The 25,153-nt window shown below is 46.6% G+C and overlaps 1 protein-coding gene across 2 annotated transcripts in view; it reads right to left on the bottom strand.

The window, feature by feature from the left end:
• LOC124721577 (1-acyl-sn-glycerol-3-phosphate acyltransferase alpha-like) overlaps positions 1–25,153 on the bottom strand; it is a 787,251-nt gene that overhangs the window by 660,350 nt on the left and 101,748 nt on the right. The window lies entirely within an intron of this gene.

The following is a 25,153-nucleotide window of genomic DNA, read 5'->3' as shown; positions in this document are numbered from 1 at the left end:
AAGGGAGGCTGGACCAATGTATATACGCTTCAAAAGAGGGAGTGAAGGTACTAATGGAGCGGCGTCGTTGATGTTGTTTTCAGTCTGTAGTCTGCAGATCATCACCCTAGCAATTCTGTGCAAGCCTCTTCATATTTGCAATTTGCGTAACTACTGCAACCTACATCCATCTACCATCCCCCGCCCCCCCCCTTTCATTCCACTGCCAATCTGACGAACATTTATTTTAGTCAAGTTGTGCCATAAGTTTAATTTTTTCCCGAATTCGATTCAGTAGCTTCTCATTAGTTACTCGAGCTACCCAACTAATGTTCTGCACGTTTTTGTAGCACCACATTTCAGTAGCTTCTGTCCTTTGTTTGTCTGAACTACTTTAAAAAAAATGGCTCTGAGCACTATGGGACTTAACATCTGAGGTCATCAGTCCCCTAGAACTTAGAACTACTTAAACCTAACTAACCTAAGGACACCACACACATCCATACCCGAGGTAGGATTCGAACCTGCGACCGTAGCACTCGCGCGGTTCCAGACTGAAGCGCCTAGAACTGCTCGGCCACAGCGGCCGGCTGATTTGCTTTTAATCCACGATTAACCTCCGTATAAGGCTACATTCCAGAATAACATTCAGAAAAGACTTCGTAACAATATTTCTATTAGATGTTAAATTCCTGTCGTTAATAAATGCATTTGTTTCTACACTGGGGTGACAGGAATCATGGGACAGCGATGTGCACATGCATAGATGGCGGTAGTATCGCGCACACAAGATATAAAAGGGCAGTGCATTGGCAGACCTTTCATTTGTACTCAGGTGATCGGTTTGAAAAGGTGTACGATGTGACTATGAGCACACGACATAAATTAACAGACTTTGAACGAAAATTAACAGACTTGGAACACGAAATGGTAGGAGCCAGGCGCATGAGACATTCAAAAAGGGTTAGGGAATTTAAAATTCCAAGATCCACCGTGTCAAGAGTGTGCCGAGAATAACAAATTTCAGGCATTGGTTCTCACCACGGCCATCGCAGTGGCCAACGGCCTTCCCTTAACGACCGAGAGCAGCGACGTTTGCACAGAATTGTCAGTGCTAACAGACAAGCAACATTGCATGAAATAACGGCAGGAATCGATGTGGGACGTACGATGCACGTATCCGTTACGACAGTGGGGCGAAATATTGCGTTAATGGGCTATGGGAGCAGATGATGGATGAAGGTTAGAAATGTGACGCAGACCCCACGAAGCCATGGACCCAAGATGTGTACAATGCACTGTGCAAGCTGGTGGTGGCTCCATAATAATGAGGGCTGTGATTATATGGAATGGACTTGGTCCTCTGGTCCGGCTCAACCGATCACTGACTGGAAATAGTTATGTGCGGCTACTTGGAGGCAACTCGCAGCCGTTCATAGACTTCATGTTCACAAAAAAAAAAACATGAAATTTTTGTAGATGACAATGCGCCACGTCATTGGGCCACAGCTGTTCGCGATTGGTTTGAAGAACATTCTGGACAACTCGAGCCAATCACTTGGCCCCTCAGGTCGTTCGACATGAATCTCATCGAACATTTATGGGACATCCAGAGACCAGTTCGCGAACACAATCCTGCACCGGAAACACCTTCGCAATTATGGACAGCTATAGAGGCAGCACGACTCAATATTTCTGCAGGGGCCTTCCAACGACATGTTGAGTCCACGCCACGTCCGGCAGCTGCACTACCTCGGACAAAAAGAGCTCCGACACGTTATTAGGAGGTATCCCATGACTTTTGGAGGGAGGAAGGAGGAGATTAGTATTTACCGTCCCGTCGACAACGAGGTCATTAGCGACGGAGCACTAGCTCGGATTAGGGAAGGGTGGAGGAGGATACCGGCCTGCCCTTTCGAAGGAAACATCCCGGCATTTGTCTTATGTAATTTACGGAATTCACGGAGAACCTAAATCAGTATGGCCGTACCTGAGTTTGAACTACCGTAAAACTGTCCTTCCAAATGTGAATCCAGTGTTCTAACCACTGCGCTACTTCGCCTGGTCCCATGACATTTGTCACCTCACCTCAGTGTATTACCAGTGCGCATTTGATGTCGTTTCTGCACTACAGTCCATAAAAATTGCACGATGACGTGCTACAGACGCGAAATTTAACAGACAGGAAGAAGATGCTGTGATATGCAAATGATTAGCTTTTCAGAGCATTCACACAAGGTTGGTGCCGGTAGCGACACCTACAACATGCCACATGAGGAAAGTTTCCAATCGATTTCTCATACAAAAACAGCAGTTGACCGGCGTTGCCTGGTGAAACGTTGTTGTGATGCCTCGTGTGAGGAGGAGAAATGCGTACCATCACGTTTCCGACTTTGATAAAGGTCGGATTGTAGCCTATCGTGATTGCGGCTTATCGTATCGCGATATTGATGCTCGCGTGGGTCGAGATCCAATGACTGTCAGCAGGATATGGAATCGGTGGGTTCAGGAGGGTAATACGGAACGCCGTGCTGGATCCCAACGGCCTCTTATCACTAGCAGTCGAGATGACAGGCATCTTATCCACATGGCTGTAACGGATGGCAAAACGTCATTTTTTCGGATGAATCCAGGTTCTGTTTACAGCATCATGATGATCGCATCCGTGTTTGGCGACATCGCGGTGAACGCACATTGGAAGCGTGTATTCGTCATCGCCATACTGGCGTATCACCCAGCGTGATGGTATGCGTGCCATTGGTTACATGTCTCGGTTACCTCTTGTTCGCACTGACGGCACTTTGAACAGTGGACGTTACATTTCAGATGTGTTACGACCCGTGGCTCTACCCTTCATTCGATCCCTGCGAAACCCTGCATTTCAGCAGGATAATGCACGACCGCATGTTGCAGGTCCTGTATGGGCCTTTCTGGATACAGAAAATGTTCGACTGCTGCCTTGGCCAGCACATTATCCAGATCTCTCACCAACTGAAAACGTCTGGTTGGTTGGTTGAGGTTTAAGGGACCAAACAGCAAGGTCATCAGTCCCGTGTTTCAAATATGCGCCATTCCGCTAATGGGACAACTCAGTAAAGTCAGAACAATAAAACGGAAAAAGGGAAAAAACGTAAAAAGACAGTCATGTTGTCACTGGTAAAAAACAAAATGAGGGAAGTCGGCAAGAGAACGAACCCAACACTATGCTGAAGCAGCATAGGCAAGACCACCTGTGACTTAAAAGGTTCAACTGCTATAATGTAGAAAGTACGTATGGGAATAGAAAGACTAACCAAGCCTTAAAAAAAGGGTAAAACAGAGTAAAAAGGGAAGAAAAGAGGAATTCGGTCAGGGAGGTGAATCAGGAATCTCCGAACACTGCTTACAGTGGGAGACACCCGAACACTCACCGCCCCGCGCCAACACCAGAGAGAGATTAAAAACCTTAAAACTGAGAATAAAAACCACTTTCCCGGAGGAAACCGAGAACCAGAGAGACCATTCGGGAATCGTCAGCCAACATCAAAGGTAAAGTGTGGGGGAGCCTGTACTTAGCACGCAGAGCCAAAAGAAGGGGGCATTCAACCAAAATGTGGGCTACTGACTGGAAGGCTCCACAACCACATAGTGGGGGTGGCTCATCACGCAAAAGAAAACCATGGGTCAACCGAGTATGGCCAATGCGGAGACGACACAGTGTGGTCGAGTCCTTTCGGGACATGCGAAAGGAAGAACGCCACGGGCCTGGTGTCACCTTAACTCCACGAAGTTTATTAGACAGGGCAGTAGCCTCCCAAGAATTGGCCCATGACTGTGCGAAGTGGGATTTGATGTGAAGCCGTAAATCCGCTGCAGGAGGGGCTACAGAAAACGGGGGGTAAGTAACTGCTCCCCCAGCCAAACGATCAGCGAGCTCATTACCCGGGATACCCACATGGCCAGGGACCCAAAGGAAGTCAATAGAACAAGCAGCACGGTGAATATCAGCGAGATGGTCATGGATGGCAGAGACCAACGGATGGCGCAAAAAACACCGGTCAATAGCAAGAAGGCCAGTCATCGAGTCCGTGCATAACAAAACGCGGTTGTGTTGGGACTGTTTAATAAAGATAAGGGCCTGGGAAATTGCCATCAATTCCGCAGTAAACATCACACATGTAAGTGGCAGCAGATGACTTTCCGTTCCAACATAGGACGTGAAGGCATACCCAACACGATCAGCAGATTTAGAGCCATCAGTGTAAAAAACAAGAGCATCCCGAAACTCCCACAAAATTTGGCGGAAAAAGTAACGGAACACCACCGGGGGGATGGAATCTTTCGGACCGCGGCGGAGATCCATCCCAAGTCGAGGCCGAGAAACTAACCAAGGAGGGGTGGAGGGGAGGGAGCGAGGAAGACAGGACAAAGAAGGAAGCTGAAAATCACGGCAAAGAGACGCAAGGCGCAGCCCAACCAGTAAACCCGCCCGAGGGCGGGAGTCGGGTGGGCGACGTCCATGGTCTGGGAACAGGATAGAATAGGAAGGATGAGTGGGAGAGGAACGGATAGTGAGTGCGTAAGACACCTGAAGCTGGGACCGCCGAACAGAAAGGGGGGGGGGGATCCCAGCTTCAACCAGGAGACTATCAACAGGGCTAGTAGGGAAGACACCAGTGGCTAAACGGATACCACGATGGTGGACTGGATCCAGCACGTGCAGTGTGGAAGGAGCAGCTGAACCATAAACTTGACAACCATAGTCCAAGCGAGACAGAACTCGAGCACGATAAAGACGGAGGAGGAGGGAACGGTCCGCACCCCAAGAGGAGTGGGCAAGGAAGCGAAGGACATTGAGTTTATGGAAACATCCTACCTTCAGGAGTCTGATATGGGGCAGCCAAGTGAGCTTGTTGTCGAAAAGAAGATCCAGGAAACGAAACTGTGGGACCACAGGCAATCGTTGTGCAGCGAGATAGAGCTCTGGATCAGGGTGGATCGTAGTATGGCGACAGAAGTGGACCACTCGCGATTTTAAAGGAGAGAATTGAAACCCGTGTGAGAGGGTCAATGCAGAGGCACGCCGTATAGCTACCTGGAGCTGCCGGTCTGCAGATGCCATCGAGGAGGAACTAACCCAAATGCAGAAATCATCCACATACAGGGCAGGGGCGACCAAGGGACCGACAGAGGCCACAAGTCCATCGATAGCAATGAGGAAAAGAAGGACACTCAAGACAGAACCCTGTGGGATGCCCGTCTCCTGGGTCCGTGGAGAACTAAAAGCAGTACCAACTCGAACTCTGAATGACCGATGGATCAGGAACTGGCGGATAAAAATCGGCAGTGGGCCCCGAAGACCCCACTGATGAAGGGTAAGTAAGATGTGATGGCGCCAGGCCGTGTGATAGGCCTTGCGAAGGTCAAAGAACACTGCAACCAAATGGCGGCGCTGGGAAAAAGCCTGCCGAACTGCGGATTCCAAGCGAAGTAAATGATCGATTGAAGACCGTCCCTCTCGAAAGCCACACTGGTAAGGCGACAACAGATCCCGAGATTCGAGGACCCAATTGAGCCGATGGGCTACCATCCGTTCAAGTAACTTACAAACAACATTGGTCAAACTAATTGGCCGATAGCTGTCAACAGATAGGGGGTTCTGACCAGGCTTAAGGACAGGAACCACAATGCTATCCCTCCACTGAGAAGGGAAGTCACCCTGGAGCCAGATACGGTTAAACACCCGAAGATGATGTTGCCATTGTGGAGCACTGAGATGTTGAAGCAGTTAGTTATGAATGGAATCTGGGCCAGGGGCCGTATCATGAGAAGAAGATAGAGCAGAAAGAAATTCCCATTCAGTAAAAGGTTCATTGTAAGATTCTGACTCACAAGGGGTGAAACATGAGGTGGAAGCTCCAGCCAGCTGTTTTTGATGAAGGAAAGCAGCTGGATAGGAGGCTGACGCTGATGCCACTGTAAAATGGGTCGCTAGATGTTCTGCAAGAACTAATGGGTCCGTACAAATGCCATCTGGGAGGTGAAGGCCTGGGAGGGTGGACTGCCGATGGCAACCTTGGAGAGAACGAAGTGTAGCCCATACCCGTGACAGAGGGACAGTAGAACCAAGGGAAGAAACGAATCGTTCCCAACATATCCGCTTACCCTGTTTGATTAAATAACGGGCTTTAGCACGGAGGCGTTTAAAGGTAGTAAGGCTGGCTACGGATGGGTGCCTCTTAAAGTGTTGCAAAGCTCGACGGCGATCACGGATGGCAATGGCAATGGCCGTACTCCACCACGGGACTTGCCGGCGACGAAATGGTCCAGATGAGCGCGGGACAGCAAGGCTAGCAGCGCGAACAATCGCGTCAGATACGTCACGTAGGACGTCATCAATGCAACCCGACAAAGAGGGAGAAAACTCGACCTGTGCAGTGTATAGAGGCCAATCGGCGCGGTGGAAAGACCAACGAGGTAACCTGTTCATCGGGGAGCGGGAAGGGAGCGTGATAATCAACGGGAAATGGTCACTATCACAAAGGTCGTCGTGTGGCGACCAGTGTAATAAAGGGAGGAGAGAGGGAGAAGAAAGAGAAAGATCAATGGCAGAAAAGGTACCATGACCGGCACTGAAATGAGTAGGGGAGCCATCATTAAGAAGGCACAGGTCGTGGTCTGCAATAAATTGGTCTACAAGAAGACCTCGTCTAGATGGAAAGGCACTGCCCCACAAAGGATGATGAGCATTAAAATCCCCAAGGAGGAGGAAGGGAGGAGGAAGTTGCTGAAGAAGGGCGGTTAAGGTAGCAGGTGTAAGAGTCCTGTCAGGAGGGAGATAAAGATTGCAAGCTGTGATTGCAGAGTCGAAGTGGACCCTAACAGCAACTGCTTCCAGTGTAGTTTGAAGAGGAATCCACGTGCTAGCAATGTCTGTACGGACCAATGTACAAACGCCACCAGAAGCCCGCAAGGGTCCGACCCGATTTCGACAGAAAACACGGAACCCACGGAGGGTCGGTGAGTGAGCATCAGTAAAATGAGATTCCTGGAGAACCACACAAGCTGCAGAGTAGGACGAAAGAAGGGATTTCAATTCCGGAAGGTGACGATAGTATCCATTACAATTCCATTGGAGAACCACAGAACGATGGTTTAAATGAGGGCTGAACACGCTAAATCCAGTCATACCGCCGGGTCCCCACCCGTCACCGACAAGGAGGGGGCGACATCCATGAACGACAGGTCAGAATCCGGTTGTGAAGTCGGGGAAGGGACCTCCGGTGACACCAGAGGCTCTTTGTCCTGGGACTTATGTTTCTTCTTCTTTTCAGGCTGAGATCGAGGAGGGCTGTGTCGCATAAAGGAGCCAGCTGCAGCAAGATCAGGAACAGAAAGAGACCGGGCGACCTGGGGGCCGTCAGACCGCGGCTCTTGCGGTCGCCGCGCGGCAGCAGACCTTTGACCTGGAAGGTGCCGGGAAGGGGCATCCCATGAGAGGTGCCCTTGACCACAGACGCCGAAGGAGTGGGACGCTTCTCCAGCTGGGGAGGGGGAGCAGCGCCCATAGGAGAAGGTGTGGGAGCCGCAGGGGAAGGGGGGAGGAGAGGGGTCCGGGATGGGAATAAGGAAGGGGGAGGAAGGGGTGAAGATGTAACCAAGGCGTAACTAGATGTCATGGACACAGGGTGCAGTCGTGCATATTTCTTACGGGCCTCTGTGTAGGTTAAACGATCGAGGGACTTATACTCCTGTATCTTTTTTTCTTTCTTATATACTGGGCAATCTGGTGAACGTGGAGAATGACTACCATGACAATTTACACATACAGGAGGGGGAACACAGGGACTCCCCTCATGGAGTGGACGTCCACGGTCACCACAGAGAGGGGCCTGGGAACAGTGAGAAGACGTGTGGCCAAAACGCAAGCACTTAAAACACCTCATAGGAGGTGGGATGTACGGCTTCACATCACAGCGATAGACCATAATCTTAACTTTCTCAGTCCTGGTGCAAACTAGGTAACGGGGGAAATGTTTTGCCCCTAGACGACGGGCCTGATCCTCTTCCCAGGGGGTAGCCATGGAAGGGAAGGCCGAAGGGGCAAGAGAAGCAGCACTTGAGGAATCAGTTCCACGCAGAGAGACGGCCGCAGAAGAACGGCCAGAGTTTTGGACCCGTATGCGTTTCATCTGCATAGTGTCCGCCCTGATACCACCCACTCCGATAAGGGCCTCTCCTCACGGGCGCCACCCAGCCACAGCAAGGGCCGTCTGGCACGGCGGCCATTGCCGGGAGTTCCGATCCTCCAGGATGACGAGCAACCACTCCAAGGCATGCATGAGGAGGTCACAGCTCAGGTATCAGAAGTGTGATCCCTGTGTGTTCAGGAGGCTCAACCAAAAGGGTACATAGCGACCCCACCACACGGGCTGGCTACTGTGCTGGCTATGCACCCTAGCATCAGACAATGACGTGAAAGAAAAGGTGGAATGTACTAGGAGGGCGCACGTCGGAGACACTAGGTAAGGTGCTCTTCCCCAAATGGTTCACAGTACAGAGGAGACATTTTGTAATGGAGGTCAAACCCCAGAGGGGGACCAAGGAATGCCAAAAGGAGGAGATGATTACGCAACAAAGCCGGAGTGTAAAACCAACAGAACCAGGAGGATAGCGGGGGCCAACATAAGCAAGGACACCAATAGAGGGAGATGAGAGGGCGAGGGGAAAGGAGCATGGTGGGGAAAGGAGGGGAAGGGCAAGGGAAAGGAAATGCAGCCCGGGGGAGAAAGAAGGCTGCAATGGCTCGGGGCCCCGTGCTCGCCACGCACGTATCCACAAAAGAGTTGTGGACCCCCTGGGGGGAAAACGTCTGATCAATGGTGGTCGAGCAACTGGCTCGTCACAATACGCCAGTCACTACTCTTGATGAACTGTGGTATCATGTTGAAGCTGCATGGTCAGCTGTACCTGTACACACCATCTAAGCTCTGTTTGACTCAATGCCTAGGCGTATCAAGGCCGTTATTACGGCCAGAGGTGGTTGTTCTGGGTACTGATTTCTCAGAACCTATGCACCCAAATTGTGTGAAAATGTAATCACATGTCATTTCTAGTATAATATATTTGTCCAATGAATACCTGTTTGTCATCTGCATTTCTTCTTGATGTGGCAATTTTAATGGCCAGTAGTGTATTTCAACTATTATAGGTTACTTTGCTGCCTATATAGAAAAATCTCATCTTCTACTTCCAGTGTTTTATTTCCGTATCTAAATTTCCTAGACATCGCCTAATTTAATTAGATTTTATAAAGTTACCTTTTTTTGTTGAGGTTCATTTCATAAACTCTTTTTTCAACGCACAATCCATTCCGCTTAACTATTCTTCCACGTCTTTTGCCGTCTCACACAGAATTACAATGTCATCAGGAAAACTCAAGTTTTATAGTTTTTTCCCTGAATTGTAATTCCCTTTCCAGATTTCCCCTTGGTTTCCTTGATTGCTTGCTTGATCAATGTACAGACTGAATAACATCGGGGATACCCTACAACCATGTCTCACATCTTTCTCAACTACTGCTTTTCGATCAAAGTCTTACACTTTTAAATCTGAATTCTGGTTCCTGTAAAAGTTATAAATAAACGTTAACTATGAGTATTCTGCCTTTGCTACTTTCAGAATTTCAAAGAGTATATTTCAGTCAACATTGTCAAAAGTTTTTCGTAAATCTACAAAATCTATGAACACAATTCGTGTCAGTATCTTGCAAACATGGTTTACTAAACTGATATTTCGGTAATATTCGCACCTGTCAGCACCTGCCCTTTTTTCGAATTGGAGTTATTACATTCGTCTCGAACTCTAAGGGTATCTCGCCTGTCATGTAGCTTTTATATCAGCATGAAAATTATTCGTGGCTGGTTCTTCCAAGGGTTTCAGTAACAATGAAGGGATACTGTCTACGCCAGGACTCTTGTTTCGATCAAGGTAATTGCATCACTGTCAAATTCCTCTCACAATATTATTTCACCCATCTCACATTCCTCTAACTGATATTCCCTTTCAGCAATATTGCCTTTTAGATCCTTTCTTTTCTATAGTTCTAGATGTTCTTCCCACCATTCAGTTCTCCTTTCTTTGTTCAGCACGTATTGGCTTTTCATTTGAGCTCTTTATTTCCGTATAGATGGTTATATTTCAACAATTGTCTCTTTAATTTTTCTATGTGTGACATCCACCTTTCTGCAGTTACGCATTTTTCCACAGGTCTACGTTTGTTCTTTCGCAATTCCAGTTTAGAATTTGTGCACTAACTCATTCTTTAGAGACATATACCTTTCCATGTGCCTTCTACATTTACTACAGTTTTATATTTTTTACATTCAGTAAATATTTCGTGTTTTATTTAAGGCTTTCACTAGGCCTTCTCTTTTTGCCTATTTGATCTTCTCCTGCCTTCGCTACTGTATCTTTCTAACTATCCATTCTTCTACTGCATTCCTTTCCCATTACAGTCAGTCGTTGTCTAGTGCTTTCTTCGAAACTCGCAACGACCTCTATTTCTTTCAATTCAATCAGATCTCATCTCCTTGAAATGATACCTTGCTGCAGCATCTTCAGTTTTAATGCGCAGTTTATAAACAATACATTACGGTCAGAGTACACATCTGCCCCAGACTTCCCCTTTCAATCCTTTTCCTCCAGTCCATGTTATCCTAGTATTTTTCTTTCTATTTATTTTCCTGCTATTGGTTCGGAGCACTATGGGACTTAACATCTGTGGTCAGCAGTACCCTAGAACTTAGAACTACTTAAACCTAACTAACCTAAGGACATCACACACATCCATGCCCGAGGCAGGATTCGAGCCTGCGACCGTAGCAGTTGCGCAGTTCCGGACTGAGCGCCTAGAACCGTCCTGCTATTGGTTTCCAGTCCCCATCATAATGAAATTTTTGTGTTCATTAACTACATGAATCACCAACGGCATCACTGCCGTGCTGGTTTCCGTCAGATCACCTAAGTTAAGAGCAAAATGTTGAGTTAAAACACCTTCAGCCGTATAAATTTCCAGTTGTAATTTTGTATTTGTAACTACAATGGAGAGCCAAAGGAACTGGTGCACCCGCTTCATATCGTATAGGGCCCCCGCGAGCAGGCAGAAGTGCCGCAACACGACGTAGTATGGACTCGAATAATGTCTGAAGTAGTGCTGGAGGGAACTGACACCACGAATCCTGCAGGGCTGTCCATTAATCCGTAAGAGTACGAGGGGGTGCCGAGCTCTTCTGAACAGCGCGTTGCAAGGTACCCCAGATATGCTCAATAATGTTCATGTCTGGGGAGTTTGGTGGCCAGCGGAAGTGTTAAAACGCAGGATAGCGTTCCTGGAGCCACTCTGTAGCAATTCTGGACGTGTGGGGTGTCGCGTTGTCCTGCTGGAATTGTCGAAGTCTGTCGGAATGCACATTGGACATAAATGGATGCAGCTGATCAGACAGGATACTTACATGTCACCTGTCAGAGTCGTATCTACACTCCTGGAAATGGAAAAAAGAACACATTGACACCGGTGTGTCAGACCCACCATACTTGCTCCGGACACTGCGAGACGGCTGTACAAGCAATGATCACACGCACGGCACAGCGGACACACCAGGAACCGCGGTGTTGGCCGTCGAATGGCGCTAGCTGCGCAGCATTTGTGCACCGCCGCCGTCAGTGTCAGCCAGTTTGCCGTGGCATACGGAGCTCCATCGCAGTCTTTAACACTGGTAGCATGCCTCGACAGCGTGGACGTGAACCGTATGTGCAGTTGACGGACTTTGAGCGAGGGCGTATAGTGGGCATGCGGGAGGCCGGGTGGACGTACCGCCGAATTGCTCAACACGTGGGGCGTGAGGTCTCCACAGTACATCGATGTTGTCGCCAGTGGTCGGCGGAAGGTGCACGTGCCCGTCGACCTGGGACCGGACCGCAGCGACGCACGGATTCACGCCAAGACCGTAGGATCCTACGCAGTGCCGTAGGGGACCGCACCGCCACTTCCCAGCAAATTAGGGGCACTGTTGCTCCTGGGGTATCGGCGAGGACCATTCGCAACCGTCTCCATGAAGCTGGGCTACGGTCCCGCACACCGTTAGGCCGTCTTCCGCTCACGCCCCAACATCGTGCAGCCCGCCTCCAGTGGTGTCGCGACAGGCGTGAATGGAGGGACGAATGGAGACGTGTCGCCTTCAGCGATGAGAGTCGCTTATGCCTTGGTGCCAATGATGGTCGTATGCGTGTTTGGCGCCGTGCAGGTGAGCGCCACAATCAGGACTGCATACGACCGAGGCACACAGGGCCAACACCCGGCATCATGGTGTGGGGAGCGATCTCCTACACTGGCCGTACACCACTGGTGATCGTCGAGGGGACACTGAATAGTGCACGGTACATCCAAACCGTCATCGAACCCATCGTTCTACCATTCCTAGACCGGCAAGGGAACTTGCTGTTCCAACAGGACAATGCACGTCCGCATGTATCCCGTGCCACCCAACGTGCTCTAGAAGGTGTAAGTCAACTACCCTGGCCAGCAAGATCTCCGGATCTGTCCCCCATTGAGCATGTTTGGGACTGGATGAAGCGTCGTCTCACGAACGCTGGTCCAACTGAGGCGCCAGGTGGAAATGGCATGGCAAGCCGTTCCACAGGACTACATCCAGCATCTCTACGATCGTCTCCATGAGAGAATAGCAGCCTGCATTGCTGCGAAAGGTGGATATACACTGTACTAGTGCCGACATTGTGCATGCTCTGTTGCCTGTGTCTATGTGCCTGTGGTTCTGTCAGTGTGATCATGTGATGTATCTGGCCCCAGGAATGTGTCAATAAAGTTTCCCCTTCCTGGGACAATGAATTCACGGTGTTCTTATTTCAATTTCCAGGAGTGTAGATGTATCATTGGTCCCATATCACTCTACCTGCACACGCCACACACGAGTACAGAGCCTCGACCAGCTCCCTGCTGACATGCAGAATCCAAGGATTCATGAGGTGTTTCCATACCCGTACTCGTCCATCCGCTCAGAACAATTTGAAACGAGACTCGTCCGACCAGGCAACATGTATCCAGTGATCAATATCCAATGTCGGTGCTGACGGGCCCAGGCGAGGAGCAAAGCTTTGTCGTGCGCAGTCATCAAGGATATACGAGTGGGTTTTCGGCTCCGAAAACTCATATCGACGATGTTTCGTTGAATGGTTCGCACACTGACACTTGTTGATGGCCCAGCATTGAAATCTGCAGCAATTTGCGGAAGGGTTTCGGTTCTGTCACGTTGGAGAATTCTCTTCAGTCGTCGTTGGTCCCGTTCTTGAAGGATCTTTTTCCGGCCGCAATGATGTGGGAGATTTGATGTTTTACCTGATATTCACGATACACTCGTGAAATGGTCGTACGGGAAAATCCCCACTTTATCGCTACCTCGGAGATGGCTCTGAGCACTATGGGACTCAACTGCTGAGGTCATTAGTCCCCTAGAACTTAGAACTAGTTAAACCTAACTAACCTAAGGACTTCACAAACATCCATGCCCGAGGCAGGATTCGAACCTGCGACCGTAGCGGTCTTGCGGTTCCAGACTGCAGCGCCTTTAACCGCACGGCCACTTCGGCCGGCACCTCGGAGATGCTGAGTCCCATCGCTCGTACGGTGACTACAGGATCACGTCCAAACTCTTAAATCTTGATAAACTGTCATTGTAGCAGCAGTAACCGGTCTTACAACTGCGCCGGACACTTTTTTGTCTTATATAGGCATTGCCGATCGCAGTGTCGTATTCTGCTTGTATACAGATCTCTGTATTTGAATACGCATGCCTATACCAGTTTCTTTGGCCCTTCAATGTAGTTCCAGCGCTACATTATGCCAACTTCAGGCCCCCCTCAACGACATGTAAGAAAAATCCCACCTTTTGTGCAGTCAAAATGGGGCCCACCATTCTGTGACTGGTACTCCAAGATTTCTTCGTAACACAGCGATCCCTCAGATCACCAGCGAAACACTTGTGTCGGCAATTCATGATTAATGGATTTGCTGTGCTAAGAAGAAATCTACGGATATAGTCATTTAATGCTGGCCCTTATTGTGATTGGATCGGAGGTGGGATGCTTTCTACACATCGGTTAGGGAGCCTGTAGATAGCGAAATGTACTGCTGGAACTGGTTGCTCAAATAAAATAACAACTGGAAATTTAGACGGCTGAAGGTGTTTTAATTCGATATTTTATACTGAACAACCGAGGTCCCGCAATCACTTGTATAAAGATGGACTTACAGAGGTTTGAAGTTAAGCGCCGTCAGGCTTGACTAGCACCTCGATTGGTGACCGTCCGGCTCTCTCGAGCGCTGTTGGCAAGCGGGGTGCTCTCAGACCTTGTGAGGCCAACTGAGGAGCTATTTGATTGGACAGAAAGCAGCGGCTCTGGTCACAAAAGCTGACGACTGCCGTGGTAGCGGTGTGCTGACCACATGACATTCCATTTCCGCACGCAGTGACACGTATCGTCTGAGGATGGCACGGCTGTAGGTCTGTACCTTTGGGACTTTCGAGGCCTGTTCGGACGGAGTTTACAGTTTTAGTTCAACTACCAGAATAAGTTCTTTTATCGCATTATTTTAACCTGTTCATAATCTGCGGCGATAGAATACATACAGGGTGTTACAAAAAGGTACGGCCAAACTTTCAGGAAACATTCTTCACAAACAAATAAAGAAAAGATGTTATGTGGACATTTGTCCGGAAACGCTTAATTTCCATGTTAGAGCTCATTTTAGTTTCGTCAGTATGTACTGTACTTCCTCGATTCACCGCCAGTTGGCCCAATTGAAGGAAGGAAATGTTGACTTCGGTGCTTGTGTTGACATGCGACTCATTGCTCTACAGTACTAGCATCAAGCACATCAGTACGTAGCATCAACAGGTAAGTGTTCATCACGAACGTGGTTTTGCAGTCAGTTCAATGTTTAGAAATGCGGAGTTGGCAGATGCCCATTTGATGTATGGATTAGCACGGGGAAACAGCCATGGCGCGGTACGTTTGTATCGAGACAGATTTCCAGAACGAAGGTGTCCCGACAAGAAGACGTTCGAAGCAATTGATCGGCGTCTTAGAGAGCACGGACATTTCAGCCTATGACTCGCGACTGGGGAAGACCTAGAACGACGAGGACACCTTCAATGGACGAGGCAATTCTTCGTGCAGTTGACGATAACACTAATGTCAGCGTCAGAGAAGTTGCTGCTGTACAAGGTAACGTTGAGCACGTCACTGTATAGAGAGTGCTACGGGAGAACCAGTTGTTTCCGTACCATGTACAGCGTGTGCAGGCACTATCAGCAGCTGATTGGCCTCCACGGGTACACTTCTGCGAATGGTTCATCCAACAATGTGCCAATCCTCATTTCAGTGAAAATGTTCTCTTTACGGATGAGGCTTCATTCCAACGTGATCAAATTGTAAGTTTTCACAATCAACATGTGTGGGCTGACGAGAATCCGCACGCAATTGTGCAATCACGTCATCAACACAGATTTTCTGTGAACGTTTGGGCAGGCATTGTTGGTGATGTCTTGATTGGGCCCCATGTTGTTCCACCTACGCTCAATGGAGCACGTTATCATGATTTCATACGGGATACTCTACCTGTGCTGCTAGAACATGTGCCTTTACATGTACGACACAACATGTGGTTCATGCACGATGGAGCTCCTGCACATTTCAGTCGAAGTGTTCGTACGCTTCTCAACAACAGATTCGGTGACCGATGGATTGGTAGAGGCGGACCAATTCCATGGCCTCCACGCTCTCCTGACCTCAACCCTCTTGACTTTTATTTATGGGGGCATTTGAAAGCTCTTGTCTACGTAACCCCGGTACCAAATGTAGAGACTCTTCGTGCTCGTGTTGTGGACGGCTGTGATACAATACACCATTCTCCAGGGCTGCATCAGCGCATCAGGGATTCCAGGCGACGGAGGGTGGATGCATGTATCCTCGCTAACGGAGGACATTTTGAACATTTCCTGTAACAAAGTGTTTGAAGTCACGCTGGTACGTTCTGTTGCTGTGTGTTTCCGTTCCATGATTAATGTGATTTGAAGAGAAGTAATAAAATGAGCTCTAACATGGAAAGTAAGCGTTTCCGGACACATGTCCACATAACACATTTTGTTTCTTTGTGTGTGAGGAATGTTTTCTGAAAATTTGGCCGTACCTTTTTGTAACACCCTGTATAACCTTGTACTACAGTGGCGAGTATGACCTTCGTGTCTGTCTTGGCTACAATAATTCGTTCACTGTGCTGTTCATAGTTACCCGCATTCCTATAACGTTATTTATTATCAGACCTACCCCCTAATTAACCCCATTTGACTTAGTATTTATTGCGGTATCGACAGCGTCTCCGTCGACCGCACCCGGGGCGTCGCTCATAGCTACGCGAGAGACGGCACTTCTGAACCTTCCGCCAGCGCGCTATCTATCGCCAGCTGTTCTCCGTCGGGTGGCACCACGCATACACGCCACCAGTGGACGCGGAACTTACATGCACGCAGCTCCGATTGGCCTCATCATCACTTGCCGACACAAGTGTTTGGCTAATGATGATCGAAGGGATCGCCGACTTAAGAAGAAATGTACGGGTATCAGTCAGTGAGTGCCGGCCCGTATTTTGACTGCGCAAAAGGCGGGATCCATCCTACACGTCGTTCAGGGGGCCTAGAGATGGGGTAATGTAGCGCTGAAACTCCACTAAAGCGCCAAAGAAACTGGTATAGGCATGCGTATTGAAATATGGAGGTATGAAACGGTCCCACCTATTTGCTCTGAATTGTCGAATCTCTGTCTAACTTGATTGTTAAGATGGTTCCATTCTGTTTTAGCTCTTTCATTAGGCAGTCGTTAATTTATCTATATAACTTTGTTCGTTCTTTTTCTAGTTTATGAATATGCACAGAAAGTCTGTCGTTATCTTCCATGTAGCGTTCGGACGATTAGCTATTTATAGCTGTTGTAATGAACCTCTGTAGTATTAAATGGCTGTCACGTTGGGCTTTTTGCTTGTAAATTCTATTCCAAAGTTTGGTGTACTAAGGTTTCTGGAGTCGATGACAGTTTTTCCACTGTGGTCGTAATTTTTGACGTTGGTATGATTTTTTTTATAATCACGAACATTACTATCATTAGTTATAACTCGGCACCGCGAAAGAGCCTACAGCATTCAGAGTTACGTATAAATCAATTAAGTGTACATAGTGTAAATAAACCTATTATGTGATGCATTTTTGCAGATGTCCGAGTGTAATTATGGCCACCTCCTCTGCCGATTTATGACCCTGTATCACCCGACCAGAAGTCCTGTTGTTACTGTCAACGAACTTCAAAAATTCTCACTATATCTTATTTCAACCTATCTATTTTACTTTTTAAATTCCCTATCTTACCTACCTACCTACCTGATCAAGGGTTCGAACATTTCACGCTGCGACCCGCTTCAGTCACCGCTAGGACATTCGAATGAGGATCTATGTTAACTCCGTAATACATACCGACTTCATTACGCCAGACAATAGAATTGCATGCCCTTGGAAAAAATAACGGCTGCAGCTTTACCTTGCTTTCAGCCGTTCGCAGTACTAGCACAACAAGGCCACGTTGGCTATAGTTGCGAGTCAATCATCCAGACACTGAAACTGTTAAAGACAGAGGTTTGGTGATGAGTGGGTCCAGAACCTTCGTGGAATTTTTAAATGAAATCATTCCGCTTTAGGCTGTTAAAACATTATTTACTGCGACTGAAATTTCGACACGTGGTCATTTCGAAGTAATCTGGAAACAATCAGTCATGAAATATATGTAATTATGAAGGTGAAAAACGTGAAATGGAAAATGTCGAAACTACTGATGTCGGATGTTGTAAACCACCCAATAACGAAAAGTTGTGTAAGAGCAGTTGCATGTGGTGTTGTGGATTTATCTGCTGTCCCATATACCATACACGTTATGAACTGGTAAAATAATGACATGGACACTTAAGTTAAAATTTCATGTAGCAGGCGTGGTAAATACACTATCAAAAGCGGCAAAGATGTACGCATACAAAGAGTATGAGCTATGGAGTGTAAAGATGCTAATATATGGAGTCGGTACCCACGTTGTTTGCGAAATGTGCGCGCAGAATCGATAAAAGTGACAGAAATGCATGTTAAATAAAAACGGAATCCACAAATTATACTGAGAGTGCGGATTAAAATTGGGTAATAAGATATTTGCCTCTCGTCAGGAACTACGGATTAGTCTGGCCTCTCCACAAATAACGCTCTGCTCTGATACGGTTGCACCTACGGTGCGGTTGTCTGTACCATTGACTAACACAAGTCAACTCTCCTCGGCATGGTCCATGGTTCATGAGGGGAGTAATAGCGCCCACCTCAGTTTTCTTAGAAACGTATTGCTGTCACACACACTATACATCTATGCGCCACTGCTCTCCATATCGAAAATGGGACTTTATTGTGCGTACATCGACTCTCAGTGCTTGAATGCCCCTCCACTCAGCATCATGGTCCTCCTCCGGTAATTTGCATACTATAGACCCACTCAACTTTATCATTTTGCTGGCACATTCCGCTGTCATTAGTTTCAGCTTCTCATCGTCATGCCTGTGGACAAAATTTCCCGATCGCTTTCAATGACTGGTGCACTCCCCGTCAGCTGGATGAGCTAGTTCCCAACGGTCGTATCTATCTACGGCTGGTGTTTTCGTGTGCAGCTTCTAGTGCTCAGCTCGGACGCTTTTAGCAACCAGCGATGGACAGTTTTGCAACAACTGATAAGCAAGTCGCAAGGTCAAAGTCTCGTCTTTGCAACCCTACCACGTCATGGCATCCTGTTCGTCAGATGTGCTGCAGCTGCATATCTCGTGTTCGCGCGTAAGCGGGATCTGGAGCGACTTTCATTGCAGTCTTGAAAGGTAAAATACACTATGACTTGCCTTGTTCTAGGAAGCGTATCGGTGCAGCTTTGGCGGGACATTAATTTATGCCTTTACGGTCGTCCGCATCCTCATTTTCGTAATCACAACAGGTATACAGGGTGTCCCAAAAGGATGTATACACACTCTTACAGCTCCTAACTATAAAATTACAATGAAATGAATTCCCCTAGCTGCATGCAGGCGTTGATAAGTCAACGGGGACTGTTGAAAATGTGTGCCCTGACCGGGACACGAACGCAGGATCTTCTGCTTACGTGGCAGACGCTCTATCCATCTGAGCCACCAAGGACACAGAGGATAGTGCGACTGCAGAGACTTACGTCCGGCACGCCTCCAGTGAGACCCATATTTCCAGCTTATTGTCCCGCACTATAATCCTAGTGCCCCTGCCTGTTATACTCATTACTCGCGGCTTTTTGCCGATTGCCGTAAGAGTTCGGGCACTGTTTGTGCATTCGCACAGAAGATGATGCTCAAATGGCCAGTGAGCCTTAACTATATATAAAGATGGTATCTGTTCTTTCGGACATTGACTAATCAACGCCTGTATGCAGCTAGGGGTATTCATTTCATTTTAATTTCATTCTAACGAGCTGCATGGTCACCGATGGTATCTGTTCTTTCAGACATGTCCGAAAGACATGTCCGAAAGACAAATGGTTCAAATGGCTCTGAGCACTATGGGACAACTTCTGAGGTCATCAGTCCCCAAGAACTTAGAACTACTTAAACCTAACAAACCTAAGGACATCACATACATCCATGCCCGAGGCAGGATTCGAACCTGCGACCGTAGCGGTCGAACGGTTCCAGACTGAAGCGCCTAGAACCACTCGGCCACTCCGGCCGGCCACTGTATTTGACCCCTATGGATTTTTTCTATGGGGGAATGTGAAGCATGATGTTTATAGCACAAGTGCAGCTATTATCAATGAGCTGAAGCAGCCATTGAAAACGAATGTGCCAAAATACCAATTGCAACGATCAGGAACGTGTTGGATTCCATCCGTCAGCGTTATCGGCTGTGTATGGACCACAATGACAATTGGAACACTTTCGATAAATGGCTGGTTTCTACATTTGCTCAGATTATTCTGAATTTTTAACTTTTTCCGTGTCTTAAAAAAATATTAGTGTTACAGTTATAAAAAGTGTGTGTACCTTTTTTTCTGGGACACACTGTATTTTTGAAACAAAAAAGTCACAGAATAAAACTTACGTAATTCGTAGAATTATGGTGTAAGCGACTTCGCATCCTACTTAAATGTAAATAGTATGGCAGCAGGTATGACATCGGAACACAGACAACGAAACATATTAGATATACGTCTAAATACATATCTATAATGCACGATCCTGGCGGAGAGAAGGGGAGAATGCTATACATAAATGATAATGTACCTAGCAACGCATAATATTTTTTAATAGGTCATTCAGTCTGCTGAATGATTTTAGAATCAAATTAACGAATGCGTTCTGGAGGCCGACATAGCCGGTTTCCGCCATTTTCTACAGTTTTTGTTGTTGAACATTAGGCTGTATTTTGTGCAGCATCTGTAAGTGTCTCGCGTTCTATATATTTAAGTGCTGTGTAACACATTACAGCTATTTGGAATACACCGGTAATTCTTCAGATACAGAATTTTATGGTGAGTAAAATGCACCATTGTATGCCTTAAAAGAGAAGGCCTTTTGCCATGGAATATTTGATACTTGCAAACTGAGTTTCCTTAATGTTTTAACAATTTTATCTGTCTGGGAGATGGAAATTTGTGTTAGTTTCCAGTAGCTTGTATTTCAAATCAAATTTAACTTCTGGTTGGCTTTTGATAATATTTTGCTTAATTTGGTTTCACGTATTGATTATTGGCGTGTAGCAGAGTAATACTGTAACAAATAGACGAGTAAATACAGTATTAATAAGATTTACTCGGTCTAAGCGCTTTGAAATTTCAATAAAATATTTATTCCTAGGTACATGACCATGCTGTACATAGGAACATGTTTTCACATTTGGAAATACTTCATATTCCGGAGTAATTTTTCTAATTTCAGAAAAATACTGCAGCACATAAAAACGGATGCCATAATTTAAAAATGGAGTAAGAATATATATTGAACTTTCATTACATGCCTCGGGCGTGGATGTGTGTGATGTCCTTAGGTTAGTTAGGTTTAAGTAGTTCTAAGTTCTAGGGGACTGATGACGTCAAAAGTTAAGTCCCATAGTGCTCAGAGCCATTTGAACCTTTCATTACAGGGCTGCGTTGTAACATCACTATCGATTTAATGTTGTACTAAGGCTGGGGCGGATTCAGAATTTTTTTCTGCCGTGTGGGGGGGGGGGGGGGAAGGGGGGAAGGGGGGAAGGGGGGAACGGGGGGGGGGGGAGAAGGGGTCAAAGGATAAGAAGTGTGAACATGTCCTTAACGGCTTTGTGAGTCTCATTGTAAAATAAAAACACACACACACACACATTATGATACAAATATTACAAATATATATTTATTACTGTCTTAATTCTATCATAGTCATTATTACATATGATTATTAAAAATTTCATCTTTTGTTTCGTACAGAAGATATTTTCTGTCTTTATCGCTGATGCAAAATCTTCATGGATATGTTATCAGTGCCAGTCCATTTAAACGATCTTCTGTCGTCCTGCTGAGAAGATATGTCTTCACACGGCGTAAGGCTGAGAAAGATCTCTCTGCAGCGCTGATTGTTACAGGAAATGTGTACAACAATTGAAAGTGGTAATATTAGGCACCGCCGTTGTGTTTTTATGGAACTCTACTGAAGACTTTTCCGCATTTTCGTCCATTTGTTGCCAAATTTGTAGATTTAGCTTCAAAGCTACAACACAAGGGAGATCGTCTTTTTATGGTCCAGAAATTTGCAAAACATGCTCTATATCTTTATCACTGAAGTTTTGCGACAACAGTTTTTGTAGATGACTGATTCTTTGTAGCTGAGTTGTAGGGAGTTTTAATGACATTTCATTTAAAAAATGGTCGAGAAGATTTATCATCACTGACAGATAGCAATTCTCTGCTGCGAAATTTGCCTGAAATTGGTTCTGTTGGTCTGTTCGATGCATAGCTGTACACTGCTGCTTCAGCAGTGGTACACCATGTGCACCTTCACTCGGCTATCAGTAGTATTGTTATGATTAGTAGGTATCGGAGAAGCACAGCTCGCTACGTGCGCCGTCCTATCCGCTGCTCCGTCCCACGAAGTCAGGTGTTATAAGTTTTTAAATGTATACGGCATCACACACCAACACGATCGAGCGAGGTGGTGCAGTGGCTACCACACTGGACTCGCATTCCGGAGGACGACGGTTCAATCCCCCGTCCAGCCATCCTCATTTAGGTTTTCCGTAATTTCTCTAAATCGCTCCAGGCGAATGCAGGGATGGTTCCTTTGAAAGGACACGGTAAATTTCCTTCCCTATCCTTCCCTAATCCGAACTTCTGTCCTCTCTAATGATCTCGTTGTCGATTGGACGTTAAACGCTTATCTCCTCCTCTTCCTCCTCCTCCAATCCGACGTAGCTCTTATCGCCTGCGCAACGTATTGTGAAAGAGTGCATCGCCAACAAAGATTTTGCTGCCTTAATTCACTATTATCGACTATTATTACCTCTGCCTACTGATTTAATTTTTTAAAGTAGCCTACGTTCATCAAATTCGATTCAGTGGTTCTGTCGTGAAAAGCTGACACAGTTACTTCCATGTTTATAATATTGGTACATTATGGATTACTCCCTGTACCTTTCAACAAGGTGTGAAGTGCTGCACCATGACTGAAATACGCTGGCTCCTGATAAAAACGCCAAACAGGACATAAGGCAGTACTTGCCAACCAGAAGGGTTCGGTCAAATGGCGCACACAACAACAAGAGTATTGACTGTAAGAAGCCTATCGACGATGGTAAATCGGAGTTTGTTGCTTCAAATAAAGCTGTCTATAGTAGTAACTCGTGGCAGTATTATTTCTTACTGACTAGAAAATAGATCCAAAGAGATCAAATATTTACCGAAAATATCTCTATGTGTGAGCCTGAACGCAGCCTTAGAAATTTACAAATGTTTTACAGTGTAAAAGATTCAACTTTACTTCCATAGCGAGTAAAACCTACACAATAGCTCATTTATCTTCTAGGCATAGCGAGTAAAACCTACACAATAGCTCATTTATCTTCTTCGCAATCGCAAAACAAACGACATCATATTTATTGCACTTTTACCGTAAATACTGACAAAAAAAGAAAGAAGGTGGCATAACACAACAATTCACATTTATGTTCTGTTAATTCCAGGTTTTCTGCATTTTTAAACTCCTCACAATTACATGCTGCCCGTAAGTAAAAATTTTGATCATGTTGAGATTCTTTATCTCTATATTCTCCCCTACCTTTTAGCATTACTATCGATTTTATGTACCAGACCACTTGCGTACAGAACGTGGGAAAAATTAATTCTACAGCGTCAGTACGTGCCTTAATCTCTCATCTTATTCTCATGATTCCTGCGCGAGATATACGATGACAGTAGCAGAATGGTCGCTCAATCTTCTTCGTTACCGGTAAATAGAAGAATCGTGTGGTGGTGTTGTCTGGGAAATAACGAAGTCGCTTGATCGGAAAGGGTCTCCAACCTTCATGTACAATGACCTCCAACACTCGCGATTTCTCGGAGATGTGTCTCAATTGTCTCTCTAAGGAGTCTGTTAGTCGACCGCAATTTTATTTCACCTGGCAGTGAGAGCGCTGCGGTCGGCTTACCTCGAGTCAGCGCGTAATCGGGGTTGCGGAGGGAAGGACGACAATTCAACTACTGTTGCGCAATGAAAAATGCAGTAACCTTGGTGATTAGAGTTTCGACGTGGATGATCCATCACTATGTACGTACGAGGGGCTTCAATAAATAATGCAACACTTTTTTCCTCGGCCAATTGAGGTTGAAAAAAAATTCTAAATCTGCTATAAGACATCTTGTAACACTCCCACTTCAGTCCCAAGTTCCTATAGGTGGCGGCTCGATACGTAGCCTTCAAAATGGCATCTATAACGGAGATGCGTTCCAAACAGAGAGCTGTCATTGAGTTTCAAAATGGTTCAAATGGCTCTGAGCACTATGGGACTCAACTGCTGAGGTCATTAGTCCCCTAGAACTTAGAACTAGTTAAACCTAACTAACCTAAGGACATCACAAACATCCATGTCCGAGGCAGGATTCGAACCTGCGACCGTAGCGGTCTTGCGGTTCCAGACTGCAGTGCCTTTAACCGCACGGCCACTTCGGCCGGCCATTGAGTTTCTTTTCACGAGAAACCAGAGCACTGCAGATTTTCATAAGGTTTTGCAGAATGTCTGCATGGAGCTGGCAGTGAACAACAGCACTGTGAGTCGGGCGAAGCGTATGTCATCATATTAACGAGATCGCGCGAACCTGTCCGATCTTTTGTGAGCCAGCCGGCCCACAGGAAATTGAAGAAATTATTTCAGCGTGTTCGTACACAAAAATGGAACCAACAAACCTATCGTTTCCCATGACAACGCAAGGCCTCACACAAGTTGGCGAATTCATTGGACTGTTCGTCCTCATCTACCCTACAGCTCGAATCTCGCACCTTCCAACTTCCATCTGATTGGCCCAATGAAGGATGCACTCTGCGAGGTGCTGTACGTGGATGATGGAGATGTTATTGATGTAGAAACACGTTAGCTCCGGCGTCGACCAGTAGTGTGGTGCCATGAGTTCATACAAGGCCTCCCAATTTGATAGCGCAAGGCCGTTACTTTGAAAGGAGACGTTGTTGAAAATACGGTTTTTTAGCCAAAAGTGTGGAGAATAATACGGTGAATCGGAATCCTGAATTAACCAACTTGCTTTCAGAAACAAATTCGTATCATTACTTATGGAACGCTCCTCGTAGAATACACAAGAGGTAGGTCATCCCGGGTTATAGCGCCATTGGTAACCGCTTGTGACGTCACGAGGCGTACAGCGGCGGCGCCGACTTCAAATATCATATACTGCTGGCGAACTCCTCGGGTTATTTGCATGCATTTTTCTGCAACTCGGCTTGCGAAATACCAAATCTTCCTCAATGAGTCTTAAGCCTTATTTTCTTGGA

The sequence above is a fragment of the Schistocerca piceifrons genome, chromosome X, assembly GCF_021461385.2.
Source record: "Schistocerca piceifrons isolate TAMUIC-IGC-003096 chromosome X, iqSchPice1.1, whole genome shotgun sequence".
NCBI lineage: Eukaryota > Metazoa > Arthropoda > Insecta > Orthoptera > Acrididae > Schistocerca > Schistocerca piceifrons.
This window is presented reverse-complemented; position numbering and strand designations above follow the sequence as displayed.